Here is a 16191-nt window from a genome sequence, read left to right on the forward strand (position 1 = left end):
GATGCATGCTTTTTGTGTTGAAACACAATGTTCTGATTTTGTTTGGGGTTTGAATCATGAATTTCGCATGAACTTCTTTTTAAAGGTTTTTTTATATCTTACTTATATGCTACTACACCATACAGTCTTGATTTTGAAGTTTAATTTCTACTGGAATTTTAAATCAAAATTGACAGGGTTCCAAAGCAGGATTTGGAATGTTTATTTTTAAATGGTGTAGTTATTTCCTAAATGCCTTTTTTTTCCTCTTTGACAAATGTATACTATGTATAATGGTAAAAATGAGCGGACGTAGGGATAGTAACTGATCTTGAAAATCAATCACTAATATTCTCCCTGTATATAAAAAAAAAATAATGGCAACATAAATAGCTGCTCATATATTAAGGCAAAACCAAAAAAAACCCAAAACATAGCACTTGGACACTGGCTCCATGGGTGACATTAGACTATAGTGATGACTGCACAGTTCTGGGGAAAAAGAAGGCCAAGCATTTCATGTCTTCTAGTGTCTACCAAGAATTAAGGTCATAAAACTGGAGTGATTACATTTCCTTAATACTTCAAGTTGTAAAAAAATGGCTTTATGAAATCTGCAGTGTCTGTTCGGGGAAGTTACCAGATAACCTTACCTGTTGGTTAATGGGGGCATGTGAGTAACTTCGGGATTGCTTTCAGGCTGGCTGTGTGGTTTGTTGATTTGTTTGGGGTCTTTTGGTGTGTGGTTTTAGGGTTTTCTTGTGTGGTTTGGTTGGGGGTTTTTTTTGGGGGGGAGGTGTCATCTTCTATGTTTTGGGTGGAGTTTTTAAAAATTTTATGTCACGGAAAATGCAGGGATTTGAGTACTAGAAGTTGCCAGAAAGAACGGTTTCAGATTACTAAAACACAAAGCAATTGTATCTGTGGTTTCATAGGTATAATCCTTCTTTGAAAGTGTTTGTTCTGGAAAAAACTGCTGACAGCCAGTGAAGTGAATTTAAAAGGAAAATATTTTTATCAGTGGGTTGGTGGTAGTATGGCTTGACTGTAACTATCTACTGTGACTGGCATTTGCAAGTGTATAAACCTGTTACATTGGTCACTACTTCAGAAAAAAAGTCAAAGCAACTTAGAGACCACAAATATTTTCAAGTGCTGGCTAACATTTGATGACATGTGTCCTAGAATTGTTCATAGTTGCTTTCTTGACAGTCCCTAAGTCTACTCCATATTGATGCATAATGATTAATGTTTTGAAATGATGTTGTTGTTTAAAGTGTGTTTTGGATTCAATATCCTCATTGAGTGAAAAGCAGAGGCATAGGAGGTGTCATGAGTAGCTCAAACTTTTTTGTTGAAAGTTTTTCTGTTCAGGATGGGTAGCTCAGCCATTTCTCTTTCTTGGTGCCCCAAAAGCCTTCTCCTGTACTAAGTCAGCTAATGAGTCTTTTTTTAAACTGTGAGGAGGGTTGTGAAGAAAAGCTAGTTTCATTTTGATAGTCTTTAGAAGCTTTATTATGTAAGCTGAAAAGGAGCATCAGAAATCACCAACACACCAGGAGTTGTTTTTGTGACCTCAAGAGTAAATAATTTTCTACATACCTGTAGAGGCCCATGATAGCATATTTCATCCCTTTATGCAATTTGACCAGTTTGTTTTTCATATTGAAAAAGACAGTGAAGAATGCTAAAGGACATCTCTTGACTGTCAGCTTAGGAACACATGCACAGAGCCACAGGCTGTAAAATAATGACACTTCCTGCTGGCCTACTTTCTTGTAAAAACCCCAGCAGGACCAGCAGTAATTAACATTGACAGATAGCACTGCGCTCTAGTTAAACAACACTGCCCCCTTTCAGATTTAGTGCTGTAAACCTGGCATTGTGCGTGAGCTTTAAATTGACTGCAAAATATGACATCCAACTCCAGGAGAAATGGTAAACGTCACTCAAGTGACAGCATTGCAGTGTGCAGAAGAGGCAGTGGGGGTGATGGTTTGGGAAGGATTTGTAGCATCTTGGTGCTCAGTGGTTCTTTCTACTGCAAAGGCCAGTTGAGGTAACTGCAGCCCTATAGGTAAGAACTCCTTTAACTGTTCCCTAAATTACTTGTTTTAAATAGTGCCCCCATCTTGCCAGATGTAGTTTTTTGAGTAGAGAGGTGAGTGTTTTCCCTGGAACAGGGGAATGCAGACTAGATACAAGTCTTTATAATCACTGTCCAACACCCATCCCTAATCTCCTTTGCTTTGACTAAAAGTATCTTCTTGTCCCTGGTTTTAGCCAGCTGTTACATTCTTATGTGAATGACTGTTCAGTTGGAAACATGGAGAGCACTGATTTGCTACTGACTGCTGCTGTGAAAGCATTTGGGACACAATGGGGTTGTAATGTAGGGTTTGAGAAATTCTGTTTTAGACATCTTAGCTGGAGACAAGTTTTAACCATGTGTCAGCTGACAAGGACAGCATGTTTTAAAAAGCAAAAAAAAAAAAAAGAGGCTTTTTAAATGGCACATGAGGGAGTTATCTTTAACAGAAATTGTTTTATAGAAGTAGAAAAGTCCACAACGTTCAAAATTGAAGGAATTCTAATAGCCTGGGAGCAGAAAAAAAAGCTTTGCATTGCTATGCAAAGGAATCATTCTGGAATTGCACCACTTGTCTGAAAGTAGCAGATGAAGTGGGTCTGAAAAATTCAAATATTAGGACTAATGATGGAACTAATTTGCATAAACTTTCCATATTCTGGGAGGCTACAAAGCTATGATTTTTGAAATTATTTTTATTTTTAATTATTTTTTTAGTTCTCGACAGGCCACTCTTTCCTGAATAGGAAGATATCATCTAATTAAGATTGTTTCCTTCATGCAATTAAGAAAGAAAAAAAAAAAAATAAAATGAATGGTGTCTTCAAAGTTAGCTCTGCTATTGAAAGTCAGTGTTTTAAATGTGATCGTGTGGATAAAATTCTAGTGTTTTGACAAGAATTACTTGGCTCTCAAAAGACTTAATAGAGAGGTGGATTCTCTGCTGTGCTGAGTTGCTTTGCAGAGCAAAGGGGATGCTGTTAGGAGGTTTCACCATCACTGTCTGCAGGGCTTTCATTTTAGCTTAAACTCCCTGTGAATGAGGACTGGGTGCTGGGCTAGGAAAGAAGACACAGGGACCACTTAAAGACCTACTGAACACCTTCTGAAGTTACACCCACACTGGTATCTCAAACAGAAGGGGAACTGGATTCCCTTGATTGAGATTCTGATCACTGCATTTTATTGAGTGTAGTCTTGATTTATGACCTCAATTCCTGTGCAGCAATGACATAATCAGACCCTTTGTGATTTTACAATATATAAATAGGTTTACAGTGAAGCTGATGAAACCATGTTCTGGCGCTCAAAGCCCTTGAAGACCTATCTGACATAGCCTGCTCTCACACATATACCATGTGCATATTAATATTTAACTAAATCTGGTATTTTGTGTGGTTGTTTTTGTTGTTTCTAATCACATTTTGTAATGTAGAACTGGTGAACAGTGTTTAAACAACAAGCCAGATGTACTGCACTTGATGTGTTCTAGTACCTTTCCTTGACTTCTCTCCTACTCCAGCAGGTTTTCTTTGCCAAAGGAAGAGCTCATGCAAGTCCTTCTACCCTTCCTGCCCCCAGGGCATGCTTCCTTTTTTTCTTTAGTTCTTTGAATTCTCAAAGTTTTCTGCTCACACCCAGCATTAACATTTATACTGGCAGTCGCCTCATCCTGCTTTATGCATCTTCCCTGAATCTTCTTTATAAATCTGTTTCAGCATCAACAGCAGAAAATAGTGATACACTTTCACAGAGTAAAATCTTTGAAGAAATTCTTTTTTTTTTTTTTTTTTTAGCTCTTTCTGCTTCTGTTCTCTCTCAGTATGTGTTACTTCCTTCCATTTCATGGTTCAATACTTTGAACTATTTAAAACAAAAAGAAAAATTGAAACTCTTCCACAAGCAACCTTGAAAAATTAATCTCTAGTATGGATTCTGTGAGTTTACCAAGATAATTTTCACACAACTGTTTTTTCCTGTCAATGTGGACCAGTCAGGAGAATGGACCTCTGGGCTCAAGCTAATGTTACTAAATTACTATGTTTTTTGTTTCCCTAAGTACCAACATACATTGCCTATATTGTTAAGACAAAAAAACCTGCTTTTCACTGGGTCAGCACTCTTAAATGTTGTAGGACTCATTATCTATCAGTGAGTTTTGTATCTGAAGGAAGAAAAAATTTAAGAGCCTTGTCTGCCACATTAGTCCAATTATAAAATGTCAGCTTTTTTTCAATTCCAACTCTCACCCCAAGAAGTTCAATCCCTAATGGTAGTAGCTCTTAGGAAGGGAATTACATCTTTAAGATATGATCTTGGAATGATCTTTCTGACTGCCTCTGATTCTGAAAGTACGGGATTAATTTGTGCCATCTAGTGATTTCTTGATCCTTTTAGGAACTATTGTGTTCATTGTAGTGTGGTGAACCAGTGATGGTGATTCATCCTTTGTAATCATCTAGTGGGGTTGTAACCCGTTGTAACCACAACACTCTTGCTTGTGCAAGAGTGAAATCACAAATCTAATGGGAGAAGGATTTGGTAAAAGTAGACTTCCAAGAGGAAGACTACAAGGAGCTGGTCCTCTGTGCTACTGTGATATTCTAGTTCTAAATCAGAGCAATGTATTCTAGTGTGAAAAACAGAAGATAATTTCTCTCTTTATAGCCTCAATAACTTAATATAGTGGTTTCATTTCTCTGCTGTTGAGTACTGAGATGCTGGAAAAATCTAATCTACATCCCAACTGTGCTGATACTAATAACCCATTTCATGTTTGTTATGTGCTGTGATTAGTGTGTGTTGTGTGACTAACAATAACTCATGAAAAACACTTCAGAGATTCCCCCCCCCCCCCCCCCCCCCCCCCCCATTGTCAAAGTTCCATTAGTACAGTCATTTCCTTATCTGAATTGGTATTAACATGTTGTGGTTTAACACCAGTAACCAACTAAGCAACAAAGCAGTGCTTGCTCAGTTCCCTCCGCAGCACAGTATGAGGGAGAGGATTGGAAGGCTAAAAGTGAGAAAATGCATGGGCTGTGGTGAAAATGTTTTAATAATCGGTAAAACAAAAGCTGAGTGTGCAAGCAAATAAAAAGAAGGAATTAATTTGCATCTCCTTGTTCACAGGTAAATTTTCAGTCATCTCTGGGAAAGTAGGGCTCGGGGCTAAGAATACCTCTGAGCAATGGCAGCCCTGGCCAAACTCCACCCATCCCCATTTGATTGCTGAATGCAACATCATAGAATCATAGAACTGTTAGGGTTGGAAGGGACCTCAAGGATCATCTAGTTCCAACCCCCCTACCATGGTCAGGGACACTGCACACTAGATCAGGTTGCCCAGAGCCACATCCAGCCTGGCCTTAAAAACCACCAGGGATGGGGCTTCCGCCACCCCCCTGGGCAACCTGTTCCAGTGTCTCACCACCCTCATAGTGAAGAACTTCTTCCTAACCCACTTCTATTCTTGTTGCATTCCCCTTAGTCCTATCGTTACCTGACACCCTAAAAAGTACTTCCCCAGCTTTCTTGTAGGCTCCCTTCAGATACTGGAAGGCCACAATTAGGTCTCCTCAGAGCCTTCTCTTCTCCAGACTGAATAGCGCCAACTCCCTCAGTCTGTCCTCATAGGAGAGGTTCTCCAGCCCTCTAATCATCCTCATGGCCCTTCATATGGTATAGGATATCCCTCTGTTCGACTAGGGCCTACTGTTATGCTATGTCTCCTGCCAGACCTTTATGCACTCCCAGTCACCTTTCTGCCAGGACAGAAATGGCCTGCTGCTGTGTCATGTGTTATCAGCACTGTTTTAATCAAATCCGAAACACACAGCTCATATAAGCTACTATGAAAAGCTGTAACCGTCACAGCTGATCACTTGAATATCACAGTATCAGTCAGGGTTGGAAGGGACCACATATGCAGCCCAGTCTAAAAATCTTGCATAGCAATATGTTGTAGACAGCTTAAAAGTAGCAATTGTTTGAGAAAGAAACAAGGTGAAATATCCCATAATTCTCTAATTGTGTTGGATTTTTTTTTTCCTTAAAAAAAAAAAAAATCAGCCACATAAGGAGTATATGGAACAAATCTTTTCTCCAAGTGTTTTTCTGAAACAAGCTGTGCAACGTGACTGAACAGAGCTGGGATTTTTCCTTGTTCTATTTTACAGCCAACTGGGATTTGGGGAAATAGCTAACTTCTTCTGTTCATAGCCTTGTATATGCACTAGCAATTAGGTTCTAGTTAAGCAGGCTGTGTCCTTCCCTGCCCCCACATGTTTAAAATGTATTGCCAAATATCAGGATGCCAGTGAAAGAAAGATCTGCGTTCTGTTCAAACGTAATTTTGCCTGTACTTTCAGTTCTGGATATAGTCTTTTTCTGTTTACCAATGTGGAAATAAAAATATTGTCAATGTCTTGTGTGCATTGCCAAATTTCTCAGAAGAGTTTCTTGATGCATTTAGCCACAGGTTTTTATCTGGATGAAGAGTTAAACTCAAACTTCCTTTTCTAATTGTCAAATGTATTCAATGCTGTTTACTTACGTTGAGAATGGTCCCAACTAAATGAGATTGTCCCAGATGAAATGCAGCTGAGACTTAGGTAGCTCTTAATGAATCTGGAAAACTCTGAATCTATGGTTTATCTGATTTCAGAACTCATTTGTAAAGGAAGTTTGTTATTACTTTGACAGAAAGTAGGAAAAGTTGCAATGGACTTTTCATCTCTCAGATAATAAAAGTGAATCTTCAGCCGTACCAGTCTCATTTCTGGTTTGTACTCTTTATAGTGTCGTCCCCCCTGCCTTTTTTCTTTTTTATCTAGTATCACTTTTTATTATGAAAACTGTATTTCTGCCTTTAACTCTTAACAGGCAACAGAGACTTTACTGTTATATTGATTATAGATCTGCTTGCAATGGTGAAGATGGTACATGGCTTTCTTTTTTTATTCTTCTTTTCAACAAATACATTTAAAAAAAAATCTCTATTTCATCTAGAATCTTTGTCTGCCAATTTTTATTCCTTTAAACTGACAAAGGGTGTAGGTTATTGCAGGGTAGAATCAATATTTTCAGAATAAAACCTTTGGGTTAGCTGTCTACAAAATAAAACTTTGTATTTTCTGTGTTGCTGTAGCCAGCAGATGTTCTCCATTAATTAAAGGTTGTTTAATTTGCTATGTTTGATAGCTAGTAGCACATAAACACAGTCACATGCCTTACTTTTCATCTTCTCTTGTATAACTTTAACCATTACTAATTGTACTTTGAATTACTTTGTTATTCGTATCCTTCCTATATGTTGAGGGTTTAATTTGCATAACCTTTCATGTTTTTCTCATGTAATTGGGATAATAAGGCAGATATCTAGAACTTTGCAACAAAATATGCTCATCAAAACAGGCATTCCTAAAATTTGGCTAAGGCATTGATCTTGTTCAGTAATAAATAAGTAGTTAGTATGTCACTCTGTTATTAATCCTGAAGGGGGTGGGCTGACTGTAGTGGACATAATCTAGGCACTGTGGTTTAACTGAAGCTTTTGAGATTTGTTAAGGTTTATCACCTAATCTTCACCTTGTCTATGTTAGAATTCCATGTTTTCATACAATACTCTTAGACCACTTTGCATATGGCCTATCTAAATAAAATTTATTCATCCAAGTAATTGCATTAATTTCATTAGTTATATTACCATATTTATTGCTATAAATCAGTCTGCAAAACTCCTCTGAGTACTTCTTAGCTCTGTATTTGATATTTGCATGCTTTAACTTAGAACACTTTGAAATATTTCAATCTTGTATATATTGAAAGATTTTGTAATAAACTTACTGAATTATTCATGCATGGTATACTTCCAAGAAATCTTCCCTTAAGATTCTTCAAAGCTGGCTTATTGGATTGACCTGAAAAGGGCCATAGAAAGTGTGGAAGTTCAGTCTCCTAATTTTCATTAGATCTGTGCTGTTTTCACACTTGTTTAACAAGACAAGGTATACCTGTGTGGTGTCAGGGGATTGTAAACCTGAAGTCAAAACACCAGGTTTGGATACACAAAGCCTTATTTATAGGGAAAGAGGCAGCATCCTCTGTGTTTGTGTATGTATGTAAATCCAAGAATTGTTAGTGTCATCGAAGTCTAAAATGCCTAAGCAGTATAAGGTCAGATTAAACTTCTATGAAAAAAGGCAAAAAAGCCACAACCAATGCAGTTAAAACAAATGCACACCTGCTTCTTGGTTTCTACTCCTTTTCATAGTATTATGTTTACCATTCCCCTAATCCTCTGTGTGTAGTATCTGATGTTTGTTTTTTCTTTGCTTTAGGGATGCACTTGAGGTTATTCTTACCTGCTGTGACAATTTCATACTTTTGCTCTTTATTCCTTTGTCTGCAGTTCTGTATCACATCCATATTTATTTATATGGTGTTTATATGGTGGGGAGGGGATCTGCCCCAACCCATTACATCCATGCATGTTAGCTACTACTCCTTTGTTCTTTGTTACAGTTTTGACCAAGTCTGCATTTCTTTAACTGACCGTGTACGAGTTGTTTATAGCTGTAGGCTCTCTAGTGCAAGCCTTTGTCTCATTGCTTATTGTCCCTTAGTGTGTATTCTTCAGGAGTTCATCCTGTACCTCCACTTCTCAAAGTCTCTGCAGTCAAACCAGGCTTATATTTCTCTTAATTATGTAATGGTGGCAATTGGAAAAATATTTCATTCTGTGCAGAGTAACTGCTTGCTACAGCTATCCTTATAAAAATGTGATTGTACCTTCAGAGAATGGAGTGTGAGGGTAGGAAGTAAAACAAATGAACCTTAGACAGCCAGTCAATTAGAGAAACTGCTGTCACAGCTAAATAAGTAAAGCAAAACTGCAGGCAAATTTGGAGAATTTGAGCGTGAGTCTGACTGTGGCAAACCTCCATCCTGAGGCCTCGCAGGTTCAATACAAAGCGTATAGTCAACCCATTCTCTCAGGACCTTTGGATGCATCTCATTGGACTTGTGCATGCTCAGGTTTCTCAGGTAGTCTCAAAATTTAACTTCTCTTATGGTAGGAGGCACTTTTTCTCCCCCTCAGTGTTTGCTCTTGGGTTCAGGTACTTGAGAGAGGAGGAAAGAAATTGCCAGTGTAAAAAGGCCAAAAAAAGGTCACTGAGTAGCTCAGCCTTCTCCATAGCAGTTGTCACCAGATCCCGTCTCGCTTATTGTCTTCCTTTTATGACTAAACTGCCTGTAGAAGCTCCTCTTACTCTTCATAGCCTTTGCCAAATCCATCTCCAAATGCATTGTAGCTTTCTTTGATCCCGTCTGGGGAACATCCCTATATTCTTTCCAGGGTGTGTGTTACTGTTTCTTAATCTGACATCATGTGTCACGCTTTGCAGAAAGTCAGCATTTGAACTGAAAGGACCTTCAGTTGAAAAACCCACTCCCTCTCAGTGGAAATCACCCTTACTTCAAACATACTTTATTTGAAAATGCAATTTGCTTAGATAGTTTTTAATTATTCTACAGATTTGAGAGTTTTTTGGTTGTGGTGGTGTGTTTTTTGGTGGGTTTTTTTTTTTTGGGGGGGAGGTTAGGGTGTTTTGTGGGTTTTTTGGTGTGAATTGTTTATTTTGGAGGATGGACAGAATTTGTGAGACTTTCTAAAACAAAGTGGGACAGCCTTCCTCTCCCACTTCTGTTTTGAGATGTAAAACTGATTTTTTTGGAAGCAGAAGCTTGTGGGAAAACTAGGCTTTCTGCTGCAAAGTGAATGAGGTTTTCCTTATTCCTCATAAGATGCATCCAACTTAATGTACCTTGTATGTACAGCTCCCTGGGGGCAGCAGAAGAAAGTCTGGCCAAGTGTTCTCTTTAATTGCCTTAGGTGACTGGATGCTAACAAGAAGGCATCCAAGTCAGTCCCATGGTCTTGCAAGTAATACAGGCTTCTAAACAGAGCAGCAATTAGAGGTTTCTGCCTGTCTGGTTTTTTAACTTCTGGTACTGTGTGGCTGTAACAGAAGCAGGATTTTTTTTAGTAATAACTTTCCTGGGTTGTTTTTTTTTTTTTTTTTTTTTTTTAATGTTCTGCATATTTTTATTTTAAAATGTCAGTTGTAATAAAACAGTGAGGAGCTGCATGTTTGGGGGGAAAAATAGTGGGTGATTGGACAGCTGTTGTGTGTAGGATACTGAAGTTCTCCTTGGTGCTGTCAAGTCAGCTCTACTGTAGGAGTTTAGCAAATGGCAACAGTAATGCACTAAAACGGTGGAACATATTTCAGTGCTGCACATGTGATCAGGCTTCACCTTGCCAAAGACAGTCTTTCCAGCATGATGTTTTGCTGTGGTGTTTGGTGATTTTTATATTTATTTTTCCCCCCCTCTCTCTTTTGGTCCCCAGAACTCATAGTTGCTCAGATCCTACCCATATGCTATCCTTTTCTGATCATCCTTTAAATCATGATGAAATCAGAATGCAAAATTATTTAACATTTTTTTTAATCAAAGGAGGTAAAACCCCACCCATGAATGTGAGAAGTTAACCAAGTATTTACTTCAGTCTGTTCACAAATTGAGCAATTGGTACTGGGACCTTCTACTTGAAGTCTGTACCAACTGCAAATTTTAAAGAGAATGGTTTGCTTTGCTCATTGTATGTTTGTCAGTAGCAAGATTTAGTCAAGTTTGAGATGTGGCTTTTGGAAGAAAATTAAGAATGAAAAAAAAAAAAAAAGCAAAAATGTTTCTCTTCTGTTGTTTTGCAGAATGAAGGGCATAATCACTTTTTAAAGGACAGAATGACAGAGCTTTTCACAGTGTTTAGATCGTACTCAGCACTCAAAAGTAATTTTGTTGCTTTAGCTGCCCCTAATTTCTTCTTTTTGTTTTTGTTTGACTTAGTTTCTAACTAACAGAATGGCTAAATCTTTTCCTTTGGAGATAAGCTCTATTAAATGCAATTTGACTTTCACTTTGGATTGTGTCCTGTGGCCTGTATGAGAGATGAGGGAGTTTAAGTGGGAAGAAAAGAGAAAATGTACTGCTTGTAGGCTTAGTAATTTCAAGCATTTGTTCACAGAACTTCACTGTCAATGCAGAAATTAGTTATATATAGCCAGGTTTTTCTTTTTCATTTTTCATGAAATATTGATGATAGCTCCAGGTTTGCATTTGTGGTGGGGTTATTGTTGTTGTTTTTTTGGTAAGTTTTGGTAGTGGTCATTGTTGCTGTTATTTATTTATTTTTTCATGATTTGTTGGCTGGGTTTGTGCTTTTGGTAGCAATGGAACTGACTCCTAAAAACCTAAGAGTCCTCTGAACCCTGTATGTTGTCAACTGTTCTCTCAGAAAAATGAAAGTGGTGGAGGCATTTAAAAAAAAAAAAAAAGGGGCCTGGTTTTGTTGTTTTTTGCTCTTGCCAATCTTGAGTGCAGGTCTTCAAAAATGTAATCTTGAAAGAAGGGTAATGTTGATCCCCAAGTAGGTTCATTCAGCTCTGTATCAGTGTGTTTAGAGTCAACAAAACTGGATAACAAGGTTAAATTGTGTAATAAAATATAAATTTATATATTTAATATTTTTGGAGGTGGTATCCTCATGCACTACTATAATCCATTTACAAAGTATATTTACAGGTTCTGTTGTTTGGTTGAGTAATACATTCTACATATGAAGACACTTAAACAATTTAAGCACAAATCTGAGACTTTCCGATGCAGAAATTTAAATTGGAAATTCTAGTGCTGTGATCTGTGGTTTCCCACAAGGGGGATTCTGTAGCAAATTAGCTAGTTACTCGCAGCTTGCTCCTCTGTCTGATATCTTCCCAGATGCTGTAACTAGAATTCAAGCAGCTCTTGGCTCAGAGAGGGTTAAGGGGCGCCTCTCTCTCTCTCTCTCTCTCTCTCCTGCTCCATTGCTGGACTTTCCATGGCTCTTCTCGCACTCAGTTCTCTTGGGCACGGGGTTCTTGGAGTGATGGTTGCCTTGGTCCTGGTACAAAGCCCAGCTGTAGTTTGCTTGTTAGGACTGACTCTTCAGCTGCAACTCCATCAGCATTTGGCTCTTGTTGCTTCCTGAGTGAAAACAAGGTAAATTGCCTACTGCCTTGGCTGGTTTCAATACTGTCCAAAGACAAATAATGCCCTCTGGTAACAGAAAGCTGATAGCTGAACCTATAGGATGGGACATGGCCTGGAGCACACACAGTTCACAGGTGTGTTACAAGGTTAATTACACATGCCATACGCTTATCTGGACTCCAGGAAGTGTCTAGGTTTGCACATTCACAGGTGCTTAACCCATTGTCTTTGATAGGGCATATTATGGGGTTTGTCCCTTTAGGACAAATTGATCATGTTATGATGCTTAAAGCAAAAGTTATGGAAAGAGATGATGTGACTGCAGGTGTCAATGAAAACATGTATGGCGACTGGCCATGTCCAGTGTGACAGGGGTTTTTGTTGAGATCCTGGGACTAGTCTTGGGCCTGAACCTGTAACTGTTAAAATGAACTCTTAATATTGGTATGTCTACTTATGTAAGTTAGAATAACCCATGAGTAAGACTGATGCTCAGTTGGTATGTGCTTGAGTGACGCATTTGCAGAATGCATATAGAGTGTTTATAATATAATACCAATAGTAAGAAAACCTGACAATTTGATTTTACCCTTACAATCTGTTCTATTAATTAAACTATATTTGATACCGTGTGAAGTGACAAAAGATACCCTAAAACAGTTATGCTAATCTAATTCATAACACATTAATATCAAATTAATTGTATAAAAAGATCATAAGTCTGTGTGGTGAACTGATACAATTAAAAAATTAGTAAGAGAGAATGAGAACTTAATTTTAGAGGTTTTGTGTTGTTGTTTTTTTTCTCTCTTTAGCTTACATGGAGAGTCATTATCTGAAATGCAAGCTTTGTTAGGGGCATATTTTGGAGGACCACAACTTGAAATATAGCAAGAGCATATTTCATAATCAAAACCTAGTGTTTCTTGATCAAAATCTAGACAATTTCTAGGAGACTCTTAACTGAGATTTAATCTTACTTTGATAAGCACAGTAATAGGAATCTGTATGGACATGGTAGGATGGGATACGTTGCATAAAACAAGGTTGGAGCCCATTGCACTCCAATTAACTTTTGATTAATGTTGTATATGTTTGGGGTTTTTGTGATAGAGAAGCTGCTCTACCACTCAAGTCCTCATCCCACTGATATCACAGGCATATCTGAATTTAATACAATTCAGTTTAATTTTCACGTGATTTATGCTATGAGAATTATAGACACTTCTGAATTTTTGGTTAAAAAAGGAGAAATGTCTGCAACAAGTGTCCCACTCCCCTAGATGCACTGAAAACATAAAATGAGTGCTCATGAAAAATATGAAGAACTGGAGTTAAAAATAACTCCCATTTTGATTGAAGACCTTATTGATCAGCTCTGTGGCTGAGCTCAGGTTCTTCAACTTCAGCATTTACCCTTTGGCTAAGAAGAACCAGACAGTAAATGCACTGACATTGTAAGAGACATCCCTTTCTCATTGGCATTCTTTAATTCACATTTCCCAACCAGCACTGCATTTTGCCAAAAGGACTTCTGTGAATCAAGAACAAAAGTTCAGCTTTCTGTTAGGTTAGTGAAACAAGGAGATAGCCTTCCCATGTTAACTCAAAACAAGGCTCATGTGAGAATGGACTCTGATTAGGGCACAAAACACTAATGAAAAAGCATATTTGTCCCAGTCCACTGGGGGGGGGGGGGGGGGGGGGGGGAATAAAAAAATCACTATGTATAACAGCACCATCTGCTGACTGCTGCCATAAGACTTGCACACTTCATTCTAAACAGCATGCATGTGCATATTGACAGCATTGGTTTTGCCCAGGTATAAATTTTAACCCCTTTTTTTATTCTGATAGTTTGAACATCAGAAGTATTATGAACTGAATTTTGCATTTTGATCATTATCACTCTATTTAAAAAAGCTCCACAATATTGTATTTATTATTATTTTGCATCAACTGTGCTGCCTTTATCTAAAGTGGCAGAGCTGTGGAGGTTACTTCATAGAAGCTTGAATGATGTTGCTTGTGTTACTTTTAAGGCCTTGGCTCCTTGGACTGCAAACACTTGGAAAGTGATTGGTGTTGGTACTAGAGAAGAGGCATGTGAGGACAACTTCTAGTGATTGTCAGAATCTTCTGTTATGTTGATGAAATGCTGTTTTGTCCGTTTACTTTTCCCAAGAAATCAAGAAAGTAGCCGCATATTCTATTTAGATTTATGTAACTTACAGAACATTGTTAAGAATGATGAGGTCATTCGCTACTCAGTTAAACTGAGACTTGAATTATCTGAAATATCTTCTCTTACTCTTAAAGCAAGCAATAACTGTTTCCTGTTTCTGTAGATTTTTATAAACTTTAAAATGCGTGCGTATAAGCAGAATGTTTGTACTGGAAGTTAGCATGAAGCAACACCTCCAAGTCAATCTAGTACCATTTTACATCTTTCTGTTTAAAAACTTCACCTCAACTTCTTTCTCTTCTTAAATTAAGATGCCAAAAAGATCCTACTGTAAAATTCCTATTTCACAGTTTTATTTCTTCGGAGAAAAATTGAGTCAGCAGCTATGTGGCCAGTTGGTGGCAAACTCCTGGATTTAGTTTTTTGATTATCTTCTAAGTCGCTACACTTCTGTGCAGAGGTATAGAAGCATTTTTCTTCTTGCAACTGGATTCTAAATGGTACTCCTGAGAATTCTGAATATTGGTGGGAAAAGGTAGTAGACGTTCTTCCTAGTGTTTACAGTCTCCTTCCCAAACCACGCGGTAACTTCATTTCAGCTGTGGGTTTTGGTGTTGTGTGGTTTGTTGGCTGCTGTGTTTTTTTCTGGTCCCTGCTTTTCTTAATTATTTTTTTTCCTAATGGTCTTTTGTAAAGCCTGCATTCCTGAGACTTTCTTTTTTTTTTTTTCCATCTGTCCCTGATAACCTTGACTGCCTTTATCATGATGTCTTCATATCCTAGAAAAAAGTTAACAGTTATGATCACTAGACAATGTTTTCCTGTAAAGCAAATACATGTGCAGGTGATTATTACTTCTTAGGGCCCTTCAAGGGATTTTTATTATTTATTTTTTTTTATCCAAAAGTTTATGTAAAAGTGAATTACAATTTTATATGAATTTCTTATAAACATTAAAACTTAACAGAATTCTGTTAATCTACCTAATTGTCAGTATCTGGAAGGTTGAATCACAATTAAAGTGGAGCGTCTATGAACATCTGATTTACTAACCTTAAAATTCAGATTCCTTCTGCTAGTTATTACTTTTGTCAAAGTTATTGAATGGACAAACGGGGAGGTAAAGATGCTTGCTGTAAGCAATTGCATGGGCCATTAGTTAAAATAAGCATTTAAATAGATAATTGATGCCCTTTCAGATCACAAACACAAAACTAAATTAGTAAAAACGTATAACTCATCATGGTGGTTTTATGATCACTAGTTGGGTGGTAAAACTGAAAACTGAGAATCTGTTAAATTACTGTAGCATATAATTAAGCTTTGTTAATAGCATCTGATGCATTATACCGTGATACCTGTCTGATTTTTCATGTTTGTAACTCAAATGTTCACAATTCAGACTGAGGAACTTAGGAAATCACAGAAAAATATATGGAAATGCATGCATGCCATCTGCTGCTCCTTTTGCACACAAAGTGCAAAGCCTTGTAAACACACCAACAATATGACATTAATAAAGAATTTAAGTTAGATCTTTTAAATTAAGTTTTTGTTGCAAAAAGACTTAGAGGCATGATCAACCCCCCTATCTCTTCACTTCCTGTTCATCAGATCTTTATGTATTATTCATATAATGATAAGTCAGGTATTTCTGTTTATGCAAGCCTCTTGAATGTTTGCTGTAGTGGAAACAAGCTACTTTTACAGAATTTGTCCATTCTGTTTGTGTAGCCATTATGTGCTTAACTATGAAATGTGCTTCTCCAAAATAAACATATTCTCCATTAGTATAACGCTCTATTGCTGTAAATTATTTGTGCTCACCATTTTATTTCTA

At 37.5% G+C, this 16191-nt stretch overlaps 1 protein-coding gene across 1 annotated transcript in view; it reads left to right on the forward strand.

Annotated features, from left to right (window-relative positions):
* CSMD1 (CUB and Sushi multiple domains 1) overlaps positions 1-16191 on the forward strand; it is a 963767-nt gene that overhangs the window by 305796 nt on the left and 641780 nt on the right. The window lies entirely within an intron of this gene.

This window comes from Dryobates pubescens, chromosome 3 (assembly GCF_014839835.1).
Source record: "Dryobates pubescens isolate bDryPub1 chromosome 3, bDryPub1.pri, whole genome shotgun sequence".
Taxonomy (NCBI): Eukaryota; Metazoa; Chordata; class Aves; order Piciformes; family Picidae; genus Dryobates; species Dryobates pubescens.